The 19,910-nt window shown below is 30.8% G+C and overlaps 1 protein-coding gene across 2 annotated transcripts in view; it reads right to left on the bottom strand.

Annotated features, from left to right (window-relative positions):
• The window catches only part of LOC128996308 (band 4.1-like protein 4), a 252,108-nt gene that overhangs the window by 20,415 nt on the left and 211,783 nt on the right, over positions 1 to 19,910 (bottom strand). The gene's annotated exons all lie outside the window — the stretch shown is intronic.

Genomic DNA, 19,910 nt, shown 5'->3' with positions numbered 1-19,910 from the left:
ATCAGCATTTGACATGTTTTGGCTATTATGCAAAAATTGAATAAAATACAACTTACAACTCTTTTTGATATATCTACACTTTAATTTAGGTTCTGATACTGATTTCCAAAAATATTTTTCCCATAAACAAGGATTGGGTGTGTGCACATTTTTTTCCAAAAAGATATTAATTATGAGAATAACAGTTTTCACTGTAGGTATGCAAATTTCAACATTTTGAAAAAATATTCACAATTAAATATAAAATTATGTAGATGTAATGAAAATCAACAGGTTTACAAGGAGTTTTTGAGTGAATCTTTCTTAAAGTCATATTGAGTTATGATTTACATTTAGCATATACTAACTGTTGTACCCGTGCTTTGCAACGGGAAGAGGACACAAAATAGAAACATTTTAATCTTTACATCTGTTGCATATAACAGTTACACATCCCCCAACGCTTTTAGAAACAAAATTCAACTTTTATGGCCTTAATAGAAACGTTTAAGTTATGACTTTTAAATCTGGTAAGTAGTGGATACCACCATTTCATCTCCCTTAATAACATATCTTTTTATTTATTATTGTCATTTTAAATTTCAATTTTGAAGTTACTACTAATTTTTAAATTTAAATGAACATTTTTTAAATTTCACTCTTCTTTATATTAAATCACAAATCCTTCCATCTTCAGTTTCTTCAATCACAATAAATCATTAGCAAAACTAAGTCAGCTGTTATAAACTTTAGAAATATTGCTATGCCTTTTTAATACAGCCTTTTGAAATATTAAAGAAACTATATCCATAGGTACTATAAAAAATTTTTAACAAATAATTTAGCATTAAAGACAGCAGACAAAACTAATATGATTATCAAAGCGTCAAGGACTAAACAATTTAACAGCAAATACAGTATATGTTTGATTGCATCTCTGATTCTACTCTACAAAAATATCAACAAACAACTTAATATACAAACCAGTTCTTTTAATCAGTTCCATCGCCCATTGGCTTTACATTTTCACACTTACCATAAAGTAAACATAGTAACAGATATTTCATTGATTTTAGAAACAAAAGAACACTGTGTACTGCTTAGTTTTATGATATATTCCTTGGTTTAATTTAATCAGTGGTGTGGCAAAACAAAATAATAAATGTATCAAATAAAGTAAATGTGAACTGAAAGCGATGTTAAAATAAAATAAGAGTATTTTGTATTACCATTTGATAATTAAATATAGTTACACATATACAACAGATTTTATAACACAAAAATCAACGTCATACAATTTAGTAATTGACGATATTCTTTAGTTTAATTTAAGCATAGGTTTAGCAAAACATAATAACTTAATTTACCTACGTATAAAAACAATGTGATGTGCATTGTGCAAGTTATGTTAAGTTAATCTAACACATGTTAAGGAGTTAGAATTTATTCAAAGTAGCCTCCAAATTCATATAAAACATCTATACATTGTAATTTTCATACTGTTTCCATGAAATCACATTAATAACATTATTTTCATAACTTAGACGCTTTAAAAAAATCCAAAGCAGAGCCGGAGTTGATACAGCAACGGTTATAGAATCTTTTTTTATATAATCATTTACGTAGTTTTAGAATAAATAATCCATGATAAAAGGTTAAATTAAAATAAACCTACCTCATAGTAATGGAAAATATTATATTTAATTTCTTTGTATCAGCTGTCTGAAATTGTGAAATATGCAGTTTAGCAGTTCTTGTTTACATTTAAATGTCAAAGCAAATGTAAACAAACATTGTTAGTGTTCTCATCGCAGCCATGGAGACCAATCAATATTTACTTTTTAAAATCTTCACCTCACAACTTTTAAAGCCAAAGGGGCAAACCATACGGTCAGTATCGAAACGTGAATAGTCCTATAATGGTCCTTGGCATGGTAACTATATTTTTGTAAAATTTTAGCCCAGTTTGTTCAGTAGTTTTTGCACCTATTAGTAACACACATACAGACAGACACCATTAGATTTTTATATAATAGTATAGATATAGATTTTCAACTGTCATATTTACAGAACCCATAAAAATCTTGTAAAACAATATTGGATGAAAAATTTTATGGTAGTAATAGTTACGAATATTAGAAAAGATATGGAATGGATCATAAACATAAACAAATTACGTTACTGACCCAATAATTTATAATTCTGGCGATATTTGTTGTTCAACATCTTACCTATTTCTATTAGAAACAAACGTCCAATAATACATTTAATCACCTTTTACCTCTTTAACTTTGAAATTAGAAACAAACGCTTTTCATCAATTATAAAAGGCAATTAAGGCCAACTTTAGCAAAGTGCTGAGAGTTTTCTGAATATAAAATAAGGTGGTTAATTTGAAACAAGCTCGATAAAAGTTTAACTGCCGAAGTTAGGTTGCTCGATAAGCTAAGTTGCGGATCGTTTGTGAGTTACTAGAGAAAGATAACACGATATACAGATGCATTGTCGATTTACACAGAGCGTTTGATGGCTGCGTAAAATATGCAGCTTTGTTAAAGAGAACATTGCTCACTCATGTTTATCAGGTAAACTTGTTATTTGAGAGGTTTAGCGTTTTAAAACTATCATTTAAAATATTTTACACAAATTCTAACAAATCGGTTGAATAAGTTTGGAAACTAATAGAAATATATTAGTTAGATTAAATTTAACTATTGAGTTTTACATTTTTTGCATGAATAAAATGAGTGAGAATCCCTTTTAGAGGTAATAATCCAGTAGGCCTAAATCTAACAGGTATTTTGATTAGTAGAATGTTTTAATATTAGGCCTAAACAATTTGTATTGTTGTATAAAGAGGTAGCACCTAAAACAGTTGATAATTTTTGACAGAGTGAATTTATATGAAAAAACACAAATAAAAAAGTTTAGCACAGTAACACAATATACCTACTTATTGAGATGACTGTGAGAATATTTATCTTCTGTATCTATGTTGATCTGTACGTATATCATACGAAATATTTTTTATGTAATAAGATTGACTCACTTTTAAGATTTTAAAATACAGTATAAATAATAATTTTAATAATTTTAAAATAAATAATATACCTACTCTGCAAGTAAAGTTTTGGATTAAGTTTATGAATAACTTAATTTAAGTTTATGAATAACTTAATTTAAGTTTATGAGTTATCAGGAATAATTTAGATTTTAAATAAAAAATTAAATATATATTTTCAAAATCCACCACTAGTTGTTTCTTCATTTAAAAGTGTTTTGCTTCACTGTCAAATGAGCATTTTAAGCTTAAATCAGATGGAAATTATCACAAAAGACGGGAGAATTCACGGGGGGAATCAAGATTTTAGCATCAGTGACGCAGTTGACAAAGGAACTAGGTCGAACTGTATTCAACTATCAACTAACTTTTGAAACTCCAGACCATAACGACTCTAAATTGTGTTGAAAGTTAGTTCCCTGGTGGCCACAATGGCGGCGCTCTGATAAATTAAAGTTTCAACTTCTTGTCTGCCATTGATTAAAGTGGGGAACTTACAATATAGTTTTCCTACAGTCACCCGACAAAGTTGGCTTCCTTGCATTGATTATAGTACAGAAATCTGCTAATTGTTGCATTTACTTACTTTGTCTCGCAGTTTATACTTTGTCACACGGTTTATACTTTGGCGCACACCAGGATTCCAACCAAACAACACAAACCAGCGTGGTTTTATTATGCACGTAATCCGTTTACGCTTGGAAAGATTGACAACAATTAAAAATACTACTACTATGAGTAGTGGAGAACTGCCGGTTTTACCCCACTTTAGACACGTTTTTCCCATGTTATTCTTATGGGGATTATTTTTGGCCACCAAATCTAAAATCCTGATCTTTGTCTGCAAATCCCTATATAATTGTCAAACCTTATTTTTTACTTATTCTCTATATATATATATTCGGTATTAAGCTAAAAAAAAGCTAATTATTTCATTTATTGACTCATACATGTGTATATGTATAGTAGTGTAAAAACGCTATTCACTGCAGCAGGATGAGGAGCAACCCCCAATTGTACCATAGCACCCCACCATGTGTACACAATATTTTACTCGATTGTTTTGGATTTAATGCACAATTGCTAGTACATCTATCATTCCCCTTTCCAGTTGATATATTATATTTCTATTTCAAAATCATGTATGTGCGAACTCGGCTCATGGCGTGGGCACGCTCCGGGCTCCTGCTTCTTGCCTCTAGTGGTGGGGCTGTGAAATGGTATCCTTAGTGGAAATCCATGAATTCTGGCTACTTGGGAACCCAAGCCATTTGACATACAATAAATCACCCTTCCTCCTAATTACCTTTTCTACTAAATACATGTCTTTATATTTGGTCTTTAACAACTCCTCTGTATAGAAGCCTCCTCTGATTATATTACCATTTTCATCTTTCAAGATATAAGTCACAGGCTTTGTATTCTTAACTTCTACTATTGTAAATAGTTCCCCTGTCCAATTTGGGGTATATCCTTTACTAAACACATGTTTATATTTGGAAATTCTCACGCTATCACCTACCTTATATCTTGGCTTTTTAACTTGCACTACTTTAGAAGTCAACCTCTCATGCACATATTTACTGTTCTTAATATTCACTTGGTTAGGCTTCATTCCTATAGATCTATGCACTTTATTATTATATTTTCGAATTAACTTTGGAAGTAAATCCAACCATTTATAACTCCCCTGAGCACTAAATTCTCTATATAACCAATTCTTTAAAGTTCTCTGAAACCTCTCCACAATTGCAGCCTTAGTTGTAGAAAATGTGTGATAGTGATTAATATTTAATTTTTTCATTAGTTTGCTAAAATATTGATTAAAAAATTCTTTTCCATTGTCGGATTGAATGTTTTTAACCCCCTTTGGTAGAATGGTTTTAATGGCTTCTGTAACCACCAACCCTGTCTTATTCTTTAGTGGAGCAGCATAAGCTTTTTTAGAAAATGTATCTATTAAAGTTAAAATATATTTATTGCCAGAATTCTCTCTAGCATAGTTTTGCATATCAATTAAATCTATTTGTATGGTTTCGTTTATACCCAATACTTTAAAATACCTTCTAATGAAATTCTTTCTTGCAGGCTTATGAAGTTCGTATGCAATTTCATTCATTTTTTATAACATCATCCTTTCCTGTAACTCTAAATACATCACCATTAGCCCCAATCAATAGATTATCTTCCATTCTTTTAAATACATAGTTTTCTGGTATATATGGTCTATTATCTATATACTTAAATCCACTCAAAGATGTGGGGTCAGCAACTAATAAATCAGGATTATATTCCATCAAATTAAAAATTTTTTCTCCATATACAAATTTTGATCCATCGTAATGCATAGCTTGTGACATTAGACAAATATCATCCGAATGTTCCCCCTCTGGTAGATTTCTTATAAATTGTTTTTTGGCATCCCAACATTTTTCTTTTTTATCAAAAGTTATAGTCTGTTCTTTTATAACACAGTCAGTTTCATCAATGGCAGGTTTAACACGTACTAACCTTTTATTATAAAAACTCCAATAGCCTGCTTCCATTTTTGGAACTTGTGAAACATTCACAGCATCTTTACTATCTGTACCTTCTATCAAATTGCTAAGTTTCTGTTTCTTAGCATTCCAAACACCATTCTCTGATTCTAAAAATTCATAATTATTATTATCTTGTATAAATTTACCATCTTCTTTTCGTATTAAAGTCTGTTGTAAAGTGGGCACATCATCTAAACTTTCACCCTTTTCTACATTAGTAATTTTCCGTTTCTTAGCATTCCAAACACCATTCTCCGATTCTAAAAATTCATAATTTTTATTGTCTTGTACAAATGTACCACCATCTGTTCGTATTAAAGTCTGTTGTAAAGTGGGCACATCATCTAAACTTTCACCCTTTTCCACATTAGTAATTTTCTGTTTTTTAGCATTCCACTTTTTATTCTTAGATTCTAAAAACTCATATTTAGTTTTACCTTGTAAAAAGACATCACCTTTTCTAGTTAATGTCTGTCCTAAAGTTGATACATCATCTACAAACTCCCCATCTTTAACATTACCAATTTTATGGTTTAAACAATTCCAACTATCATCTTGTAAATTTAAAGTAGGTTCACTACTCATGGTTGCCGCCCTGGGTTCTGCAGGCTTATTATATGGATTATATAAACGATAAAATTTATCTATAAACATATTTTTATTTAATAAATAATTCCACTTTCTCTCAATTCCTCAATAATGGAATCTATTTCATTATCCACTCCTGAGTTACCGGCTTGGCGACTTAGCCAAAGAAGTCTTAACCTATCTACAAGCTCATTAGGATCATCCCAATAAATATAGTCTATTTTATTACCAGTCACTTGTCTCAAACCTTCACCAACAGATTTAAATAGAGGTTTAATTATATTAAGATATTTAGTATGTCTATTACTTGAAATTGGTGCACCATCTTTGTAACTCTTTAAATGTCCATTTGTAGCTTCCAAAATCTCTTTATAATTTTGCAAATCAGCCTGAGTATAGTTCTCAGGTTCTTTTAACGTTAACAATTCCCATAAACCTTTTGTCCCCTTGTAGGTTTTATTTGCAACTGTAACATCATCATTGCCAATATCAACTTCCTTATTTCCAATAAAAAATTTATTTGCTTCTCGTCTAATACCATATGTAGTGTCTGTCATACTACTTTTACTGAGGTAATTTCCTAAATAGTCTGATGCTAAAAGACCAAGATCTAATTTCTGTGGGGTTGATGGTTTTAATGGTTGTAATGGTTGTTGTTGTTGATATCTTGGTATCATTGATATTCTAGATGGAGTCATTGGGAGTATCTCCATTCGAGGCCTCTCTGATGTGATTTTCTTTAATTCTTGTAATGGCTCTATTAAAGGTTGGAATGTTTGGAACCTCTCTTCAGCCTCTAGAAACTTGCCACGTTTTAAAGCTCTATATTTCTCTCGTATTTGATTTGCAGAGTCAACCAATTCTTGTTGAATTTTTTTCATCTTTTATTTACATTTTATTTATCTCATTTGACAAAGGATTGTACTCAAACACTTTATCATGTATTATCAAACAATATGCAGATGTATTTGCTGGCACATTTTCTGCAGTTTCAATCTCTAATTTAATATCAACAATTCCTTCTTTCACTGTTTCGTTCTGTCTAGAACAGTCTATTACAATTAGTGGATATTTCTTCATAAACTCAGCCCTACTAATCATAGGATCTGGGATAGTATTATAGTAAGTCTCTCTAAACCTCATAAACATCTCATAAGCTTTAGAGACATCTCCATTTTCAAAGTCGAGATTTAAATCACTATAAGGATAATATTCAGAGTTTAGAAATACTTTGAGATTTTTTAATTTACAGTGATCAAATTCATCAGTTCTTTTTCGTGCACTATTGTCCCTAGCTGTTTGGAAACCAAATATAATATACCTAGGCTTCTCCAAACTTGAAGATGTCTTTACTGACCATGTATGTCTTGTGGTATTGGGATATGATGGAAGTTCATGCAGCTCTAAACTTCTAAATGCAATTTGCAAATTTTTATTTTGCAATAACATCTTTTGTAATTGTAACTTCTCTCCATCTGATGGTATCACATGTGGCATGACCCATTGAATAGAGTTAAGTGTAATTTTGGGAATCGTATCAGCAGTGCCACTGGCTGGAGCACTAGTGGTTGTTAATATACAATTCAAATCATTTTTGGATCTTTTCAACACCAATTCTTGTTTGACATTTACTAATACCTTATTAAAATCCTCAAATACACCCATTAACAGCTCTAATGGCAAACATGTACTAAACTTGCCACCTTTATGGAACTCTTTTAAATTTGTGTCAGAATCAAATGCTACATTTGACAATTTAGTAGTTTTATTGTAAGAGCTCAATATTTTCATAAGACTAGAAATTCCTGGGTTTCTTACAATGTCTATTTCTTTACCTGCAACTTCGTATCTAATTTCATCAAATAAGAACGCAAATGCATTATTTATAAAATGACCTTTTTCATGATTTTCAATTTCTCCCTTAATATACAGATAACTCCTACACGGGAGAGTTAGCAAATCTTGATTATTAATACATATTCGAATTTCATCAGAATTATTTATTGCTAAAGTGTTGTGGGGAACATAGGAGTGATTTGTAATTTTAACCACACTATCGTCGAATTGGGATTTCCCTGTAACGTCTAGAAAATCTTCCATTTTTATTAATAGAAAATTTTAACTTTAGTCCTATTGACTTTAGGAACCTAGCATTTTGTACACTTATAGATAAATTCTTATAAATTCTCATATCTTTTTTATATGACAAGTAATTGTAGTTTCTTCTCCGTTAAAGTCAATTGCCTTGTCATGCTGATCGGCAAATGTAATACTGACAACATCTAAACTTCTCTTATTTACAGGAAAATATATAATATTTCTTGGAACTTCAATAATTTTGTAGCCAGGAGGAGCTTCTGGATAAAAGCTATGTATGGTGTGTGATTTGTTGCCATTTAAATAGGACCCGTTTGCAATATTACATTTTACTCTAATCACATTTACATTATTAATGTTTATTTTATTTGTAGATTCAAACTGAACACCAGGAGTAGAAACACCTTTAAATCCCAATAAAACAGACCCTAAACATGGTTTTGTAAAATCAAACACGTGGCTAGAAAGTAGTGTAGCTTTCATAGTTTTATTATTAGCTGTAAGGAAAAAGTCTGGGACTTGCTTTTGAATTTCCTTTGCAAGCTCAACCACCTCATATGTTCCTTCAGAAATTTCTATTGCAACTGGAGCATTGTGGTCATAATAGAAAACATCATCACCTTCACTAATGGTTAATTTTTTGCCTTTAAGTTGATTTAATTTTGGAATAAGCCCTTTGAATAAAAGTTTGGATTTAGTATTAATTAATGCTTCTCCATTTTTATCTATTATAACTTTAAGTTTTCCATTTAATAACCGGTTTAAATCATCAACTGAGATCTCTCCTTTTGGTAATGTCATTTTCTCTACTTTGTAATATGTTAAAGTATTTAGTGGTTTTTTAACATTAAATATTGAATTATAACTTTGAAAATCTACCAATCCAATTACATAATCATCATTTAATTCTATGGGAGGAAAGAATACTGACTTTAGCTCTGGCTCTGTACCCGAAAATGTTATAGTAAATGAATCCATTTTTATAAAGAAATATTTTTTATGAATGATAAACATAAAATTCCACAAATAGAACTATTTAAATCTTGTATTTGATCGGTTGTATAGTAGATTTTATATCCCTCAAAATATTTAATTACTTCTTTTGGAGGTTGGATTCCAAATGGGTCAAAATAAATTACAATATCTTTATTTTTACGATAAGCTGTCCAATGTGTGCCAGATGAACTATCTAAATTAACTATTCCGCACTCTTTTACTCTTGGTGTTAGATTTTTTAGCTCGTTTTTTAGGTACACCCCTCTGAAGTGAGGCACGTCTTTTGCGGCCTCTAACAGCTGGTAGTTGTCCATCTTTTTTATTAAATTTTAATCCCATTCCCATCTTTGCTTTTGCCTTCATCAAATTTGTCACGGCATAAGCAGCAGCTTTTTCAGCGAGACTTGCATCATTGGCTGTAACTCTAGTCCAAGCTAAGTCTGCTAATCTCATGTCTGCTTTGTTCCGAGCAGCGGTATCGGGATTATTCATGTAGAATATGTCATGCTCTTTGCAATAAGAGTCTAGTTTATTTTTTGGAGGTACATTTTTAGCTAGATTCTCACGTATATTCGTTCCAGGTCCACAGTACCGATATGATGGTATGTGAAGTGGGAATGGAAGGTTATTTATAAGAGTATTCAATAACCCTCGACCCCTGTAAGGCTTTAGGAATAAACCTTTGCCCTTTTTACATGTTTTCTTATTAACATTTTTTACCATTTTTATTATATAAAAAATGTCTTTTATTCAACAAAAACAAAAATTTAAAATATCACATACTAAGGAGTATATACCAAAGAAGTTGGGTCTATTTCCTACCAATATTCGATGTGTTATTTGCAGTCCAAGTGGAAGTGGGAAGACGGTTGTAATTTATAACTTAATTGTAAGAAAGGAAGGATTAAAATTTACAAACTTATATTTAATATCTAAATCTTTGGAACAAGAAAAATATAAAAAAATAATTGAAATATTTAGTTTGTGTGATGAAGTGAAATTACACACGTTTACTGACTGTGAAATCACACCAAATGATGTAAAATCACAGTCAGTTGTTGTATTTGATGACATAAATAGTCCAAATATTACACAATTTTTCTCAATGGGTCGACATAAAAATATTAACTGTTTTTACTTGTGTCAATCTTACAGCAAAGTACACAAACATTTACGTGATAATGTAAATTTCCTAATATTATTCAAACAAGATGATTTAAATTTAAAACATGTATATCACAATCATGTTGGTAATGACTTTTCATTTGACCAATTTAAAAATCTCTGTCATCAATGTTGGGATAAAACTAAATACGGCTTTCTTGTAATAGACAAAGAAAGGCCAAAGAATAATGGCAAATATAGATTTATGTTTGACCAATTCTATCAAGAGGATGGTAAGGGTAAATAAATAAAAGACTGGAGTTTTTTAACATTTGTATTTATTATATATCTACACATTTTGAACATCAATTTTATAATGACCAAATGCAAGAGTGTTGATGCCATCTTCTAGAATAAACCTCTTGTCGTCGTCAAACGATAGTACTTTCTTGTGCATGGTTAAGGTTTGAAGATGATGGTTTGTAGATTTAATTCTCGTCACATTCTCATAGTAATCTTGCCCAGTTGCAAGACAGTTCAAATAATGTTGATGTCTTAGGAGATGTTTAACTGTGGCACCATCAGCTCCTTTAGCTTTCTTCACCTCTAAAGCTTGCTTGTCTTCTTCATATAACCATTTTAGAGGAATATAAGAATATAACTTTGGTCTTAAACCACAATATTCATACATAATATGACCATCTAATTCGTCTTTAAACTTTCCAGTGACTTTTTTATTTTTATCAGAGTATAAGAAATGGTCTTTACTATATCCAGAGGTATCAAAATGTTGTAAGTCACATTCTATTTCCTTGTAAAAATCCTCTGTAACTATAGCATACATTAATGAATCTGTATCTGTCATAAGAAATCTTTTGTTCTTAAATTTTGACATATAATTATAGTGAAAATCATACATTATTACTTTACTAATATCTAAAATGGTCATTCCCAAATATATTGGTTTATTAAACTTTACAACTAATTTATTTAAATGTATAGCATGTAAATTGTTATCAAACTTTTTGCTACAATCAAACCTTGGATTAGTGACATATTTTGTTAATAGTGACTCATCCTTGAGATAAATGTCACGAAACTTGCGTTGATTCATAATTGTTCGACCAAAGAGACTATTATTTAACAATTTGTAAAAGTCTTTTTCGAAATCAGTTTTAGCACTTTTTCGTTTTTCAATATTAAAATTAATATAGGGTGCAAGCCATTTAGATTGTCTAAATTTTAAAATTCTGTGGTATTTTGTAACAATCAAACCCAATTCCTCATATTTTTGTAATGCTTTATAATGTAAAATATATTTAGTTTTGTCATTTAAATTTGGTATTAATTTGCCATTCATTTTCTCTGGTGCTAATGGATAGTCATTATGTAAATCATGTAAGCTTTTATCATATTTTAAATCAACTTCTAAAATGTATCCAAACTCATCATTTTGATTATATTTGTAGTCCATCTCATTAGTCCAACGGAATTCATCCACAGGCAGTGGCTCGCACATAGCTGTGGAGTATAGCGAGTTACAATCTAAATATATTAAATACACACTCTCTTGATTGGGATCATAGTGTTCACCCATATATCTATTATTTGCTTTAGCGTAACGTGTAGAAATCATACTGACTCCTCCTCGAATCGCACTTTCTATGAACAAATGCATGTCAATATCTTTGAATAATTGTAATTTTATTCCTGTCATTCTAAGACAGGCCTCCCATGTAAGTCCAGGAAGTGAATACATATGTACAGGGTCAAGTTTGTAATCTTTTAAACACAGGTCTCTAAATGTCTCAAACACATCAGCCAGTAGCAATACATCTGTTTTAAGATATAAATCATGATATTCTTGTAAATTATTTATATTAAAATAGGTCCATACATTTTTAGCATGTTCATATTCATTGGGAGAGATATGTTCTTTAGTTATAGAACTGTAAAATGTTTCAATTGGGGGTAGAGACTCTGCGAACTTATCTGGTCCCGTCATATATTCATAGGGATATACACCTTTACGTTGTAGTAGTGGATTTTGTATGAATCTAAATGTGTTCAAATTGGAAGCCAATTTATATAATGGAAGGGACAGAAAGTTGTATGAATCTAAAAATACTAAATCATCAACAGAGAATGATATATATTTTTCCATATCTTTAGCTATGCAATTTAATTTACGATCATTAAACTTTCCCAAGTGTTGCATTATTAAATGTCCATCATAATTTTTCAAGTTATGGAAGAATACTGGTATTTTCTTTGTTACTTTATAATTTAAATTACAATCATTGTGGGCAGCTCCACGGTATTGGCCAGAGGAATGGCAATGATCTCTCACCCTATCAAAATATAGGGGCTTTTCACAAATGTGACAGTGTGTTGAGTTTTGGAAAGATGCCTCTTGCTCTGGAGTCATTACAAGGGGAATATATATTGCCATTTGACTTTTAATATAATCATAAGTCTCAAATAATCTTTTGAAAAACACATCCATAACATTTGCACCACTATATAACTCTTCAGAAATAATTGTAGAATCATTTACTACAACGAATGCAAATCCAGATGGAGTATGGTTGTTAGAGTTTATAAAGCATTCAAAATCTGCATAAATTACATATGGGGCTTTAAGTTGATATTTATAATTTTTAAATTGTAATGTATCTTGTTTAGACATTTCCACTCGTTGAGCATCAAAGTTTTTACAATATGTTGTGTGACGTTCTAATATATCATTAGTGTAAAAATGTTGCAAACACAACTTGCAAAAATGCTGCTTATGGACATGTTTTGTAGAGTGGAACATTAACCTATCAAAATCACGAATTAAACAATAATGTGATTTACGACCTTCTTGTAATAATAATAAATCTACATGAGTATTACTATTTAGTTTAGTCGTTCTTAATGGATATATACATTTCTGGTCTTCAACTCCAAATACATTAACACTTATATTATTCTGTGTTTCAAATTGATCTATATCAGATATTTTCACAGGATACTTTATGTTTGTCATATTCAACTGATTTTCATAGGGTGTATAGTTTGAGACCCTTTCAGCATGTTCATTAAAGTTCCTTGGGTATAAAGCTGCTAAAATCGACCAAAGAAAACATTTATTGTCTGAATTTTTTATATTTAGAACTGCATGTTTTGATTGAATACTTTTTGGCGTGGGAATATATGACTTTGGAGTTAGGGGCTTATACTTGTAAACATGCAACTGCCAATATTTAGTATGGTCATATATCCATCCACTGCCTTGGGCTTGATATTTGTGTATGGAAGCATCAATCTTTAAAAGTGCATTTTCAATTTGAGGCTTTAAATCTCTCTTCTCAATAGTTAAGATAGTAAGGCTTCTAAAATCCGCAATACAATCTTTCTCATTAACTAATTTTCCATTTTGATCCATTGAATATTTTATAAATTTGATTCTCCTAACTAACGTCCATTTTATCGGAAGAGGACAAGACTTCAGAGTGTTTTCAAGGTCAGCTCTAATCGATTCACCAACAAATTTAATCATTGTGTATGGACATTTGATACAAGAATTGACATGTCTTCTAAAATGTCCAACAATATTTTTCTTACAAAAACTACAACTCTTGTGACTTTGTAATATATGTGATTTTAGAGCAATGTTACTATCACAGATTAAATTACAAACTTTACATACCTTCATTTGATGAATTACCTTGTAGTGGCGAATCAGGTTACTTTTGGTAGAGAGCGACACGGAGCAGTGTTGACAGGTGGGCCTCATGGTCCAGAATGAAATATCACCCGAATGTCACTTCTATTTATAGACTTTTCGAAAATTTCAAAATTTTGGAAATTTTCTAAATTTTCAGCTAGAAATTTAAAATTTTTAAAAATTACTTCAACAGATCCAAGACTAGATCACTAGAGACAAAAAAAAAGCAAAGAGCAAGCCCAAGTGAGTGACGTTTTCACAACATCACTACTAGAGGCAAGAAACAACCATGACCGGGAGCACACCCACGCCATGAGCCGAGTTCGCACATACATGATTTTGAAATAGAAATATAATATATCAACTGGAAAGGGGAATGATAGATGTACTAGCAATTGTGCATTAAATCCAAAACAATCGAGTAAAATATTGTGTACACATGGTGGGGTGCTATGGTACAATTGGGGGTTGCTCCTCATCCTGCTGCAGTGAATAGCGTTTTTACACTACTATACATATACACATGTATGAGTCAATAAATGAAATAATTAGCTTTTTTTTAGCTTAATACCGAATATATATATATAGAGAATAAGTAAAAAATAAGGTTTGACAATTATATAGGGATTTGCAGACAAAGATCAGGATTTTAGATTTGGTGGCCAAAAATAATCCCCATAAGAATAACATGGGAAAAACGTGTCTAAAGTGGGGTAAAACCGGCAGTTCTCCACTACTACTATGATCAGCTGATTGACTATTATAACTACGATTTAACCTGTCATTTCGTGTATGTATTCAATTTTCGTTCAACGCTTCGTTTGAAGATAACCTAAAGTGTAGTTATTTGAAAGATTATTTATAAGTGAACCTAACATGTTTAAAAATAATGAAATCAGTGAAAGTGATTGTGAACATATGTGTAGACCAGAAGAAATAGCAGAAACTGCAAAATATGTTTCATTAAACCTGTTACCTGAAAAATCAAGAAAGAAGTATGAACGAGCATACGAACTGTTTTCCTCCTGGTGCGTAAGTAAGAAAGTTACAAAACTGTCAGAAAATGTTTTATTGGCATATTTTGCAGAACAATCTACTTGTTTATTCTGTTTATTGTGAGTATTACTGTTTAGTGTTCATACGTGTACTCTTGAAAATAAGTAACACTTAAAGATACAACGACTACAAAATGCAGTATTTCCCACTTCGTTCAACGCTTGGGTTTAACTGGTTTAACTGGTTTAACCTAACCTAAAAACGTGTTGTATACTGTTTAAAAGACTAATTATTTATATGCTTTATAGTGACTGTAGGAAAAATATGTAACACGTAACACGAGCGCAAATGACCTTTGACAAATATGGCATCTAAATGAAATATAAAATTGATATTCCTCTTTGTCTTTTTTCAAGCTATCGGTTCCTACTGATGTTAAAAACTTGGTATTTTTATTTATTTATTCTTGTTCTTATATTTTATATAATTTCTTAAAATGAAACCATGAATACCAAAGCCTATTGTATTTAATACCACTTTCACTAAGTCATCGAGGTACTTTGTGATTAACATTTTGAACTGGTTATGCTGAATGCAGTGAAATGATCTGTGTCACTTAAATTATTCAGATGAGTATAGTTTCTTTAGCCAGGACCAATTATTTAAAGCTCAAAGTTCAAAGACCTATAAAATGTAGTTACTAGTTAGTTATAATAGTAGCCTTTCCCTTCACATCTGAAGGTTGCTAGTTCGGTTCCGAGTTGGGTTAGTTGTCAGTTCAAATGGAATACCAATTAATGAGACATTGTACCAAAAAATTTCAATTTGACGGTAAGTAGATCATAATTTCGGCAAAAACACAAACAACTAAGATTGTTCAGGAAAACCAAGAGCCAACTTTCATTGAGGGAATAACACTGAGAATTAATCTTCGTATGGGTGGAAAGTAATAGTTTGTTTTACTACGTATCAATACCTAGTCCAGGTTGCTTTACATACAGGTTCTATAAACGTAAAAATCAATGACAATAAAACACCGTGAAGAACGGCTGAGAACTCGTAAGCTCGTACGGTTGCCAATATGGTGTGTCAGGAACGTAAATCCAACGGAAACAAGCTGTTGAAAGGTTGACTGCGTGTCCGATGGATAATGTGCGGAAAATGTAAATGTAATGGAAAACTGCCTTTCTAGTGGACTGGACAAATTAGTGTGAGACAAATGTACAGGTTGACCACATTCGTTTATTTACAAGTAGAACCAGTAGCTACAAGTGGCAGATTTACACTTGGTTCTTGTGATTTGAAACGATATGAACAATCTTTGTTTACGATGTTCAAGCTGTCAATTTAAAGTATATTTTTGCAGAAATAAGATAAACTTGTAATATTACTCTGAACACACAGATGTGTAGTGTGAGTGTTGACTTACGTCAATGGTTAAATGGACATGATTTCCAGGAATTAAGGTTAGATTACTATTTATTTATTATGAAATTAGGCTATCTAATTGAGATAGTCTAAATTTTGCTGTGATTAATGACGATTGAGTACAGATTTGAACCATAAACTACAGACTTTACTCAGAGTCGAACCAGTAGACCTTTGACTTTCAGATGACAACTCTAGCAACTCAACTACTAAACCTTCATTCGTAAAATACAACAACTTTTTATCATAAATATTTTCCAAGACCCGAAAGTATATTAGTTTTGCATTAAATAACCAATCAAAGTCTATTTACGTTTTCGTTTTCCCTCTTTGACTGTTAAAAAAAAACGGCAACGCTCTTTTCGCTGAAAAAAAATACAATTTGATTTGACAACCTAATATTTGTTACAGAAATAATATTACAAACCCCCATAAAAAATTAAACTTAAACATTTACTTTTCTTTGACTAACACATGTAACACAATCTTATCTAGTAAATTGAAACCCTAACCACGAGCAAGTGGGAAAAGATTGAATACCAAAACACTGATATTCAATATTCAATTACTCTGCACAATGGTGTATTGAATAATCACATCTGGTCCCACAGCTGGAGTGGTGAAAGTATGTATCAGATATGTCAGAACAGTATATTTGACAGCGGCAGATATGTAATACAATACAGACTAATTGACTGTCCTTCTGATAACTTGATATTGATATGTCAGCGGCACAATACAATATGGGTTTCATTACTTTTAGGCTTTTAGATTGTTACATAATTATTATTATTAGTCCATTATTAGTTGTTATTATTATTAGTTGTAAATACGTATTTTGGTAAGAAGGATTTTGTCAGTAAAGTAACACAATTCACGTTGGTTTTAGTTACGCCCACAATTCACGTTACGTTAGGTTATTATGTCATTATTTTATTTATCAGCTGATATCTTGGTAAGGAGGTTTCTGAAAGTACAATTTTTTTTCTCAGGCCGCTAGGCACGAGCCCGAGATTGTTTTTCATATTACTTTCAGTAGTACTTTTAGGCAATTACAAAAATATTTCCATTTTTATCTGTTAAAAATGGTTTATTTAGTGTAATGTAATTTGGACACCTATAATAAACGAGTATTTGAATTGATATTCTATATCAAAAATGTCCAATATTGTATATCCCAGACTACGTTGTCTGTATTTTTGGGGGAGAAAACACCAGCTTACATGGACAATTTTTTTTACCAAACTTCCTAAAGAATATAAACATGAAATCCAGGCAGAATGTCTTTAAAATAGTCTTGCCAAATTCCTAATTTGCCAATATATTATCAGTTAACATTTTTTATTTGATTCTTGGTCAGTTGTTCACCAATTTAATATGTTTTAAATTATCTTTCATATGCAAATTTAATCAGTTTTTTTATGTTATCTTTTAGAAAGTTATTTATTCAAAAAACTTCTTGAACTCTTTTTCAAGCTTGAATTTGCTGTTATTGTTTTATGACTGCTTATTACTTTCAAACGTTCATATGAATTAATTAGAATTACTCAATTATTTATAAAACAAATATTGACATTTAAATCTAAATAGGTTTCACAGAAAACAATTTTGTTATGTTTCCAAATGAATTATAATCAAAAGTTTTGATACAGGACCTGAAAAATGTGTATGTGAGGGCAAATGTTGTGTCAACATTTTACAATTATTTTTTAACCTAGCACTTTTTTAACACTTTTGTAAGAATACTGTTCAATGTATTGTCAAAGTATACAAGGAAAGTTTTGATTGGAAAATCCTTAAAACTATTTTATTTTACTAAAAATATTGAAGTGCAACAAACTATTAATTTCAATGTATCCCAAATTTCTGTACGTATCTTCCTAGATATAATTTTTGTGGTCTTAAACATTTTATTCATGAGCCATCCATACTATTTTACAATTCAACTTTTTCTTGAGCCACCCACTTATTACAAAATGTACTTGGAAAGCATCATGACTCAAATGTATTTACTTTTAGAGCTCGTAAACAGACAAGAGGGCACAAAACAAGACTGACTGTCAAAATGCAATAAAGAGCAAATGTTGCAAATAAACGTGATGAAGTGAATAAACAAGATGGGATTGGGGGAAAGAGAATAAGGGGAATAAGACTTGTGAGAATGATGGGAGAAGATATGATGCAAACTGCAATATTACTTTACGAGTTGTGTTTTCATGACTATATATACTTTCACAGGTATGACTCAATTTCCCAAAATGAACACTTAACTTTAATGGGTGTAATATATTTTGAGTTGGTTAACGTTATGTTGATATATTCTCAGTGAATTATGGTTAGAATAAAATCTATGGCCTTGAGTGATTGTATAAAAATGCTCCATCCTCTTGTCAGATTTATTACTGTAATTTATTTTATTGCCAGCCATAATAAAGTAATCAGGTAGACTATTACTCTGTTAGTGGTAGGCTACTTTTGAAACCAGCTAAATTTAACTATGTTTTTATAGTTAAAGTTATGCTCTGCAAAATCAGCTGATTTTAGTTCAATTTACTTCTTGTCACACTGTTGCCAATTGGTAAAAGCATATATTAAAGGAGTAGACACCTTTAATCTATGGTAAAAGAGACACTGAAGAAAGAGATGTGCCATTTTCTGTGTTGTCATACATAAAAATTGCCAATCAAAAATCTCTTTATTTATGTATCTGGTTTTCTAATGCTTAGCATTTTCTGTATAAAATATTGAAATAACTTACTCTGGGTAGCCAAGTAAATGGTTTCATTATTTGCTTGTACGTAAAGGTTGATTTTTGATCCAGAGCATGGGTCAATTATACTGGACCTATCAATTAATTATGTTAACTAACAAAAGGATCACGCTAGATATTATCCAGACAAAGATGTAGAAAAATATAAATTAAAGAAGAAGGAATATTAATCAAGCAAGTAATACAAAAATAAGTTTCATTCTCTAGTCAACACTGATTCAATAGTATCGTAACCAAATTACAGTTACGTATTTCAATATCTTTGTTTACCAAAGCTTTTCCATAAAAAAACTGTTGGATCTATGGAGCTGAAAGAGATGCTATTATGTTAATGTGGATGTTTTCCTGTTGTGAAGGGAGCCATAATAAATTTTAGGGTCCATTACTGCTTTATCTTCCATAAAGTCGAGCTACTAGGCCATTCTTCTTCATTTGGTAGTTTTGCACAGCATAAAACTTTTGGTTCAGTTAATAACTTGATATCTGGTGAAATTGCAATTAGAAATTAGCAGTTAGGCTAAGTTTATCATGTAAAAAAAAAAAAATCAATGCCGGTGCTGTACTTATTACAATTTTGTTTTCAATATAGAAGTTCTCAATTATTATGATGGAAATTGTCAGGGAAAACATTGTGCAAAA

This window comes from Macrosteles quadrilineatus, unplaced genomic scaffold, assembly GCF_028750875.1.
Source record: "Macrosteles quadrilineatus isolate MER2022 unplaced genomic scaffold, UCM_ALF_1.0 Scaffold_6__1_contigs__length_79288215, whole genome shotgun sequence".
Lineage (NCBI taxonomy): Eukaryota > Metazoa > Arthropoda > Insecta > Hemiptera > Cicadellidae > Macrosteles > Macrosteles quadrilineatus.
This window is presented reverse-complemented; position numbering and strand designations above follow the sequence as displayed.